The 10,320-nt window shown below is 45.4% G+C and overlaps 1 long non-coding RNA gene across 3 annotated transcripts; it reads right to left on the reverse strand.

The window, feature by feature from the left end:
- Positions 1 to 530: 530 nt before the first annotated feature.
- Positions 531 to 2,575, reverse strand: LOC123138468 (uncharacterized). Of its 3 annotated transcripts, XR_006469169.1 has the most exons (4): positions 2,164 to 2,575; positions 1,608 to 2,021; positions 1,252 to 1,509; positions 531 to 817 (listed from the first exon to the last, which is right to left on the reverse strand). It is a non-coding gene; the product is annotated as an uncharacterized lncRNA (long non-coding RNA). The 3 variants fall into 3 exon arrangements; XR_006469167.1 differs by lacking the exon at positions 531 to 817 and having other exon boundaries at positions 944 to 1,509; XR_006469168.1 differs by lacking the exon at positions 531 to 817 and having other exon boundaries at positions 944 to 1,509; positions 1,608 to 2,026.
- Positions 2,576 to 10,320: the final 7,745 nt, after the last annotated feature.

Genomic DNA, 10,320 nt, shown 5'->3' on the forward strand with positions numbered 1-10,320 from the left:
AACATTCTTCCCCTGTATACTCTTCATTGAATTTATCAATTAATCCACATTCTCATCCATGAACGCATGCATCATATGAGAATTTCAGCAAGCACAGATTAGCTAAATAAAAATCCAACTACGTCCACATAACAAGTTAGGTCGAAAGAGAAGACACGACACATGCGGCCATCGGATTGAGTTTTCTCGAACATGTCCGGTCCTGTGGCAGGTCGACCGACCTGTAATGATTGTTGGCCCACCCCTATCTCATCTACACCAACCCCACATTGTGTGTAATCTTTTTTTCATAGGGTGCAATTGTTCAGGTCTAGAGTCATGCAATTGTTGCTAGATAAATTTGAATGAAATTACTAAAGGTCTTACATGATGAAGCTCGCCGGCGAGGGATCGAATTCATTGAGAATGTCACAGACGATTCCTACGCATCTTCCATCCTATCTGAATCATCCGAGCCTAAATCTGATGGGTAGTTCACACGACAAACAGTTGATACAATAAACAGAAAACAGTAACAACAAAGCATCATATAGTAGCAGCAAAAATCACATTCCTTTCTCTCTTATTTTTTCTAATAATAGCAGCAAATTCGAAACCCGTCCTAACTCAGGAGAGTATCTTATAGTGGCCGCCGCCTTGTTGGACACATGCCTAAACCAACCGTAGCACACCAGCCCCAAGCACTGATCTAGTTTCTCTAATAAATTAAAAATTAAACTGTAATAGGGATGTGGCAAAGTCAGTAGCGGTGGCATCAACCTGGGGATTGGCCTTGAGGCCGCGGAGCTTATAAAGCTTGATTTTTTTTTTGCTTCACCTGTAATGCATGAAAAATATCAGTTCATTCACCAAGACTTGCTCACGTTTCATCATGGGATATTTTCTTTTGATGCTCATATGTGCTCATGAATTATAGAAATCAACAGGAGCTTAAGGGCGTCGATTCAGGGATACAGACCAAAAAAGCAGACCAAACGGTACATTAAGCAACATTACAAATTGATTGTAAAAAGCAACGATACATCCACATATATCGGGATACTGGCCAAAAAGCAAGTTAAACAATTTACACTACTTGAACACACCATATTGATTGTGAAAATGCAGTCCAAGCCGTACAAATTCCATTCTAATATATAACTGAAAAAGAAAGGATTTTCAAACCATGTATGTACAGTTGTACACTACTGCAACAGTACAGTACTCCAGTTCATACAAATACTGCAACACTCGTCTTGTGGAAAAAATTACCATGGGCATATCCTTAGAGGAATAGGGGATATCAACAGCTCGGGAATTGATTCTGGTGGAGAAGCACATGAGTTTGCTGCTGAGGAGCTGTATGGTGATGTCCGAGAAGAACAGCCGACCGACAGAGACTCGGATAGACGGAGCAGTTGTTCAATCAGAGGGCTGTTGGCAGCCAACCCAGGTGTGGCCGAGTGGACGTGAGATACAGTTCGAGTCCTTCACCACGTAAATCTTCGGCAGAGGTTCCTTGAGGTCTGTCTGCACAAACACAAATCAGCCTGAACAATCCCTTTGTTGTCTTGAGCAGGAAAAGCAAAAACAATAGCCATGTCAATTTTTCAAAGTTGATTTCGCACCCGGTGCAAAAGCATGGAGATTCCTTGTGGTTAACTCGTGCTTCGAAGAAAAAATTATCCCTGTTGCGTTCTCTTTTCGAAAGGTAACAACTTGGAACAATACTAAACACATCTTTTCACATGCTAAATGCATTTAGGGCCTCTCACATCCAATGCTGCATGAATCTCCTGCCTGATCATGTCCTTCTAACTGAAGTTTGATTTTACCCTGAAATATATGTGCACGGTGAGGACTGCACTAACTTTGTCGCCCCTGCTGCAATCAAATTTGTCAATATTCATAGACCATATTCCACAAATACTCTGACTTTCTAATGAGAATTAGAATTTAGGGGCCAAATACTTTCAGATTTGGGGAGAAAGTTATAGATAAATGTGTTGCCGTGAAGCCTGATGCCCTTTGTCTTGAAGCTCCTGTACTACAAAAAATATATCAGTTCAGTGTTGTTCTAATCTAGACCGTGAATCATGTTGCTCCCTGCTGTTTTCTCGAGTAGGGACTTGTCCTTGTCGTCAGCCTATGGCTCTGGAAGGGAGAGAGGGAAGGAGGTCTCACCATTATATGAGTAGGAGGGTGCTGGAATCCATCTTGCGCAGTTCTCCTCCTCCAAGTGCAGGTCGCCCTGCCGCCGGCCGGTCACCGGAGGCGCCACCGCCAGCGACCGTCTCCGTCACCTTGCGCCCATTCTCCTTCTCCTTTCTTCCTCTCTTTCCTCTCTCCCTCATGCCCTGTCTCTCTCTTTCTCTGGACAAGACGGACGCCGCTGCGAGCAAGCCCCCGCACCAGCCGCGAGATCCCTCCCTCATCTTGCGACACTTCTCCTTCTATGCCTTCCTCTCTTTCCTCTCCCCCTCACACCCTGTCTCTCTCTTTAACTGGATGAGCAAGACATCGCCGCCGCCACCGGAGCAAGCCGCCGCACCGGCCGGCAGATCCGCCGCGCCCGGATCCGCGCGTCTTTTTCGTGCTGTCGAACGCTTTATCACTTTGAAAGGGTCGCGGGTTCAATACAGGAAACTACAGGGTTTCTTGCAAAAACAATAGTCAGAACGAAGGGTTTTCTCACCTAATAAGGGACCGCGGGTTGAATATTAGAAAGTGCAATGGCTTTTTTGCAAAAATGCGCGACGGACGACCAGAAGCAATGCGTGGTTTATTAGTAGGTAAGACTACGAATATAGCTGATCGCTTGGGGGGTGCGAACGATTGGGGGGATCTAGCCCCTGCTCGCCCCCCCCCCCCCCGTCTCCGCCCCTGTTTGGCTCGCCGATACGAGCAATAGCAGCGACATACCCGATTTGCTGCTCCGAGTTGCTGCGGGGGCTGCCGGTCCGCCGAGATGCAGATGGAGCCGGCGAGCAGTTGCACCTCCAAGCTGTCAGGCCACCGAGATGCAGATGTAGCCGCAGCGCCTCCGAGCCACAGCGAGAGCCGCTCCGCTGCCAAGCTGCAGCGTGAGCTGCCGCGAAGATGGAGTTGTGCTTTCTCTCCAGTACGAGTACAATGGGGAGAGGGGAACAAATCCAATGAACTGGTCGGTGGAACCAAGACCAACAGTCAACCACGTGGTGATCTCTATGCTATATGCGCCACGCGTGTGTATAGGTGTTCAGAATGTGGTTCTCTGTCAGTGTCACAATTGTAATTTTATCTTGGTGCTAATTTGTAGCACTTGTATGATCTGTACTGTTTTTTTTGGAACACATAATATTTTATTGATCTAGCAACAACGTACATGTACAAATGTGCATTGCAACACTGGAGATTGCACCATTACATGAGCACTGAGGTATGTATCATTGCCTGAAGCTAAGCACCTGAAGCTAAATGTTCTATTCTTAAGCTTTAGTGCAAGTTTTGCCTGATGATGAGCTCGAAAATTGTAGTTCATGGGAATATGATAGATCCTTGATGAGTTAAAGGCTGAAGAAGCTGCTATGTAAGCTAGTTGTGGCCTGATGGTCCAGTGTCCTGGTGCAAGAATCGGGCTTTGAGCTGCCGCAGCCTTTTGCCAACGTAGCACTGTCCGTCAAGAAGGTAGCTTGCTGAAGCTGAAGCATTCCTACAATTTGAGTTGCGAGCATAAAACTGAAAGCTTCAGCCAACATGACTGAAGTCACCGGTGGGGAGACAGCCGAGATACAAAGCTGAGAGCATCTTCCTTCGTTCCCTATCTGAATGAATATACCTAGTCCTGCAGGGGTCGACTAGCCATCAGAACCTATAGTCCAAGAAGCATCTGAAAAGATAACAGGCCCTGAAAAGCTGGTGATATTTGTGATGGTGCTTCCAGGAGATGGAGTCATCTGCTGGGGAACATGATCCTGCAGTCGTAAACCATGTTTTGCATCCACATGAGGATCATTCAAATCACCTTCACTGCAAACCTGGAAAGAGGCTTCAAACTCAAGTTTAGCTCCCTGTATAATTGTCATTGCCACTGCGTAAACCTGGGAAGGGTTGCAAGCTTTCCTACAGAAAACAGAGTCATTTCGAGTTTTCCAAATACACCATAGAAAAGTGTATAGTGATTCAACACTCATGCGAGGATGATGAGAATCAAGTAGGCCCTATATCATGTGAGGAATTGAAGTATTGTTTTGGGCAAAAATTTCAGTTTTTAGAAACCAAGGAAAGCTATACCAGGCTGCCTTTGAAAAAGGGCAAAGAAAGAAGAGATGCATTTCATCCTCAAGCTTACCACACCTAGAACATGTTTCGCTAATATGCTTACAGTACTTGCCTGCCCTATTACCTGTGGGGAGCGCATTCCGAAGAAGTCTCCAAGCGAAAGTTTGAACACGCGGCGCCATTTGTTTCTCATTCCACACCTGATTGAGCAAAGCTGCAATATGTGGAGGAACTATCTTCGGTCTCTCTCTTGGTGGAAGTTGGAGGTTATTGAAACAATGTCTGTATGCACTCTTTGGAGAGAATAGACCTGTAGGGGTTAGCTTCCATACTAGAATGTCCTGACCAGTAGCATCAATTATGGGAGTTTGAAGTATAGAGTTAGCTACTTCAGGAGAAAATAGAGAATTGATCAAGTTTATGTTCCAAGCTTTTCGCCCAGGAAGCCAAAGATCTTTTATTTGAGCAGGGTAACTAAAGGCATGTTGCTGAATGATTAGATTGTCAGAAATGGCTTCCCAACCCTGAACCCAAGCAGTGCTCCATAGCGAACTATTTCCATCTACCACCTGATAAGCAGTGACTGAAATGAGAAGTGGTCTTACCTTCAATATTGATGTCTAGAAAGCAGATTTTGGTATGTTGTGTTTTGCCCGCCATATAGATGTGTCATGATGGTATTTAGCTTTGAGGATCTGAGCTAGTTGGGTGCAAGCCTCCAAGCTGCAGAGAGTATGAGTCCTTGGTTGATTGCCTGCAGATTTCGTATGCCTGGACCACCTACTTTTTTATCCATGCATATGTCAGCCCATGCTCTAAGACAAAGGCTTTTAGTAGTTTGGTCTTCTTGAACACCTGTCCACCAGAAATTCCTAATGATAGTTGTTAGCTTACTTAGGATTTTTTTAGAAGAGAATATTTGACATGTAGTAGACAGGAATTGAGGCGAAAACTGATTTAATGAGGGTAAGTCTCGCTGCATGGGTAACCGATTAGCTTTGTAGCTAGAGAGTTTTGACTTGAATTTATCATAAATAAAACCATAAGCCGTTGATCTATCTTTAGATGGCAAAATAAGAGGGTGTCCTAGATGTACAAAGGAATTGTCAATATTTGGGGCTGGAAATATTCTTTTAATATTCTCTCTATCCGGCAAAGGAACATTCTTACTAAAAAGGATACCAGACTTACTCCAACTAGGAATCTGACCTATGTTTTCACAGAATTGATGTAAAATATTAGAGATAGTTTGAGCTTCACACATGTTAGTTTTCCCGCAAACGATAAGGTCATCTGCAAACATGAGAGAGTGAATAGGGGGCAATTTGGTCCAAGTAAAATGCCTGTGAGATGATTGGCTTGCAAAGCTTCCTGTAGCTGTAAAGATAGTTCACTCAATGCAAGGACAAAAAGATATGGCGACAAAGGACAACCTTGTCTGATGCCTCTGGAGCCACTAAATTTAGCATATGATTGTTCGTTAATGATGACAGAGAACATTGGCAAAGAGATGCAAGCATGAATCAGTTTTATGAAATGACCATTAAGCCCCTTGCGTGCGAGAGATGAAATAATGCAATGCCATTCTATTCTATCAAAAGCCTTAGCTAAATCAATTTTTAACATAAAATCATGGCTTTTGTAAGAGGTAAGCGAGAAGGAATGGGCTATCTCTTGAGGTACAACAATGTTGTTACTAATGCGTCTACCTTCAATAAAAGCTTGTTGAGAGGGATGAATGTAATCAGGTATATGCATTTTCAGTCTATTAGCTAAAGATTTTGCAATAATCTTATAGACTACATTGCATAAACTTATGGGTCTAAAATCAGAAGGTATGTGACAAGCTAGTTTCTTCGGAATGAGAGCAATTTGGGTATCATTGAGATGTGGTGGAAGGATACCTGAGGTGTAGAAGCTCGTCACCACTTTTGTGACATCATCACCAATCCAAGGCCACGCTGAAACATAGAAGGCAACATTAAATCCATCTGGACCTGGAGATGCATTCCTTCTCATGGCCTTTAATATTTCCAAAATTTCTTGCTTATCCGGCACTGAGTTGGTGAAATCATCTGCATGATTCCATACATTCATATTTGGGATATATCTAACCGTGTTAGAAGATGAGGAGGTAAAGATGGATCTAAAGTAATTGAAAATTTCACTAGCAATATCATTCGGATCAAACAATTCATTTCCGTGGGCATCATGAATGGATACAATTCTGTTTCTGTGCAAACATTTCTGAACTGCACTATGGAAGAAAGCGGTATTCCTATCACCGAAAATAGCCCAATGTTTTTTTGCACGTTGTTGATAATACTTAGTGAGTTTTGTAAGATTTACCTCATACTGGCCTACCAGCTTTGCTTCCAGATCATGATCCTGTTGCTGCGTGGTTGCATTTGTATTTGGTTGATCTGACTTTGCAAGCAATCTAGTTGTTGCTGGATCGGCTTCTTCTTCTTGCACCATTTTTTTAAAGTACCTGCAAGGTTAGTTGATCTGGCATAGAAGGATTTGTTCGCACTAGTTTCCCATGAATTTTTAGCTATAGTTTGGAAGTCATCTTCAAAAGTCCACCAATTCTCAAATTTAAAAGTAAGTCTAGGTTTGTGAAAATTAGATTGAGTGGAAACAAGGATAGGAGCATGATCTCTAAGCATGATAGGCAAATTGAAGACATTTGTATTGGGAAAAAGCGCACACCATTCAGCATTGGCCAGACATCGGTCGAGCCTTCAAAATATGGGAGTGGAAGAAAATCTTTTGTTCATCCACGTATAGGTTGGACCACTATAACCCATATCAAAAAGACCACATTGCTTGACAAAGGTATTAAAAGCATGCATACGGTACTTAATAGCATTGACAGAGGTAGTGTCCATATCACACATGATGTTATTCCAGTCTCCTAAGCAGATAACTGGCTTGCCTAGATATTCATTAACAAAGTTGAAAATATGGTCCCATGTCATTCTAGTAAAGTAATGGTGTGAATCTCCATAGACACAAGCCAACACAAACTCTACATTAGTAGCTATATGATGCACAAGAGCTAGGATAAGATATCTGCTTGAGAACTTGACTGAGAGAAGAACTTCATCAGTCCACAACAACCAAAGCCCCCCCTGAAAAACCTTCCGAAGGCACTACGAAACTTGCAGTCGAATTGAAACGAGCATTTAACTGGGCAGGAGTACATTCAGACGATCTTGTTTCTGATACAAAAGTTACCTGGGCACCCATGGAATGCATCAATCTGGCTAGATACTCCATTTTTCTTGAGGTTCCAAGGTTCGTACCCTTTCCCCTGCAATTCCAGCCAACAAACTTCACGGCAGCAGTGGGAGGTGTGACGGTGCATGTGTCGCCAACAGCGGGATCCAGGCCTACTCCCGCTGATCGGTAATCTGAATCAGTAGCACCAACAGTTGGAGATCTGCATCTGGTGATTAGGCTTGAGGTCTCACCCATGACCGCTCCTGATGAATGAACTGCGGAAAACCAACGAGACGCAGAGATTTGAAAAACTAGGAAGATGTGGAAGCTTGGATTGGATCAGAACCGAGCTGGGACAAGCTTAGAAGGAGAAGGGAAGGTGGATGTCGAAGAAATCGACAACTGCAGCGGCGGTCAAACTAGGAGCTTCCTGATGGGGAACGTAGTAATTTCAAAAAAAATCCTACGCACACGCAAGATCATGGTGATGCATCGCAATCAGAGGGGAGAGTGTTGTCTATGTACCCTCGTAGTGTTGGGGAACGTAGTAATTTCAAAAAAATTCCTACGCACACGCAAGATCATGGTGATGGCATAACAACGAGAGGGGAGAGTGTTCGTCCACGTACCCTCGTAGACCATAAGCGGAAGCGTTAGCACAACGCGGTTGATGTAGTCGTACGTCTTCACGATCCGACCGATCCAAGCACCGAACGTACGGCACCTCCGAGTTCAGCACACGTTCAGCTCAATGACGATCTCCGGCCTCCGATCCAGCAAAGCTCCGGAGATGAGTTCCGTCAGCACGACGGCGTGGTGACGATGATGATGTTCTACCGGCGCAGGGCTTCGCCTAAACTCCGCGACGATATGACCGAGGTGGAATATGGTGGAGGGGGGCACCGCACACGGCTAAGAAATGATCCATAGATCAATTTGTGTGTCTATGGGGTGCCCCCCGCCCCCGTATATAAAGGAGCCAGGGGGGAGGAGGCGGCCGGCCAAGGAGGGCGCGCCAAGGGGGGAGTCCTACTCCCACCGGGAGTAGGACTCCCTTCTTTCCAAGTAGGAGTAGGAGAAGGGGGGAAAGAGGAGGAAGAGAGGAAGGAAAGGGGGGCGCCGCCCCCCTTCCCTTGTCCTATTCTTTTTTTTGAGCCGGAATACTTATCTATTCCATCAACCGGAACAACCAGCAAGATCGCTGGTAACCATGCCACGAGCAAAGTCTGGGACTCCATCCGTCCATACAGCACAGGATGCGCGCCCTAGGCTGGCGCCGAATGTAGCTAAAGTGTCAGCTACCTGATTACAAGCCCGTGGGCAGTGCGAGATGCTAAAGCGAGAAAAATTTAAACTAGCAAAGCATTTGATCTCCTGGAATGTGGCACCATTGGCAGCGTGATCATGTTCCTTCCCCTAGACTGCATGTATTAGCAGCAGAGAGTCCGTTTCCACCTGGATGGAGTTCATCCCCAATTGTTGGACTGCATGTAGACTTCTCAGGCACGCCATAGCTTCAGCGGCTAAAGGATCGTTAACATGAGGAAGGTGGCCCGCCCCTGAAGCAAGAGCAGTGCCTGTCGAGTCGCGAACGACGAACCGCCAACCTCCGTGCGACTTGTCTGCTGCGGCACTGCCGTCGATGTTGACCTTGAGCACATCAGTCTCCGGTGCCCTCCAGCTTGGCACGAACCTCACTGGTTTGTCGCCCTCTTTTTTCTTTATCATCTCACAATCCTGTATTTGCCGTTGAATCATATGGATGACCGCACCAGCAGACCTTCTTGGTTCTTTGGCATTCACCTTGTTCCGTGTATTCCACCAGACCCACAACAGCGCAACACATTGGGTTCTCTTCTCTTCATTCAGTTCCAGAACCGCATTAACCATGTCCTTTGCATCACAACACTGGACAAGGCTTAATCGCGTCTCTTCTAGGTCCATTTGCCGCCACACTGCTCGTACCATCTTGCACTTCAAAAAGGTGTGCGCACCATCCTCGTCGAATCGCCAACACATCGGGCAAAGGGTGTCAATATCCATACCGCGTCGTTGAATGCTCCACCTATGTGGAAGGCTGTTGTATGCCAGCCGCCACAAGAAGTGCCGTATTTTCGGTGGGCACTGGAGCTGCCAAATTCTTTGCTACCTGAAGTTGCTAACGCTGCTGACATCTCCCTCTGGTCTGCCATTAGTGATCTTCTGCTGCTCACACTGCATTCTATATGCTGATTTGACACTAAAAATCCCCTTGCTGTCATAATGCCATGCCCAATCATCCTCAAAGTCTTCATGCAGGGGTATAGCTAGGATGCACTGGGCATCCATATGCCAGAATATATCGTTGATTAGTCTCTCGTCCCATTGGCCCGTACTCGGATCAATCAGCTCAGCTACTTTATGGATGATTGCTTGGCCCCTAGGAGTGATTGGCTTCATACATCCGTCACGCAAGAGCCATGGGTCTGACCAAATGGTGGTGTCCTTGCCATTCCCTATCCTCCTGGTCACTCCTTGTTTCAGGATTTCGATAACTTTGAGGATACTTCGCCATGCATATGACATTCCACTCTTAACCTCTGCTTGGAGTACCTCTGTATCTAGATAGTACCTAGCCTTGAGGACTTGGGCACATAGAGAACTTGGATTTGTAAGCAGCCGCCACGCTTGCTTGGCAAGCATCGAGAGGTTGAACATGTACAGATCCTTGTATCCCAGTCCTACTTCTCCTTTTGGCTTTGTCATAATCTCCCATTTCAGCCAGTGCATTTTCTTCTCATTCTGCATCTGTGACCACCAGTAGCGACATATCATAGCGTTGAGCTCCTCACATAATCCTTTTGTTAAATCGAAGCA

Source organism: Triticum aestivum, chromosome 6B (genome assembly GCF_018294505.1).
Source record: "Triticum aestivum cultivar Chinese Spring chromosome 6B, IWGSC CS RefSeq v2.1, whole genome shotgun sequence".
In the NCBI taxonomy this organism is placed as follows: domain Eukaryota; kingdom Viridiplantae; phylum Streptophyta; class Magnoliopsida; order Poales; family Poaceae; genus Triticum; species Triticum aestivum.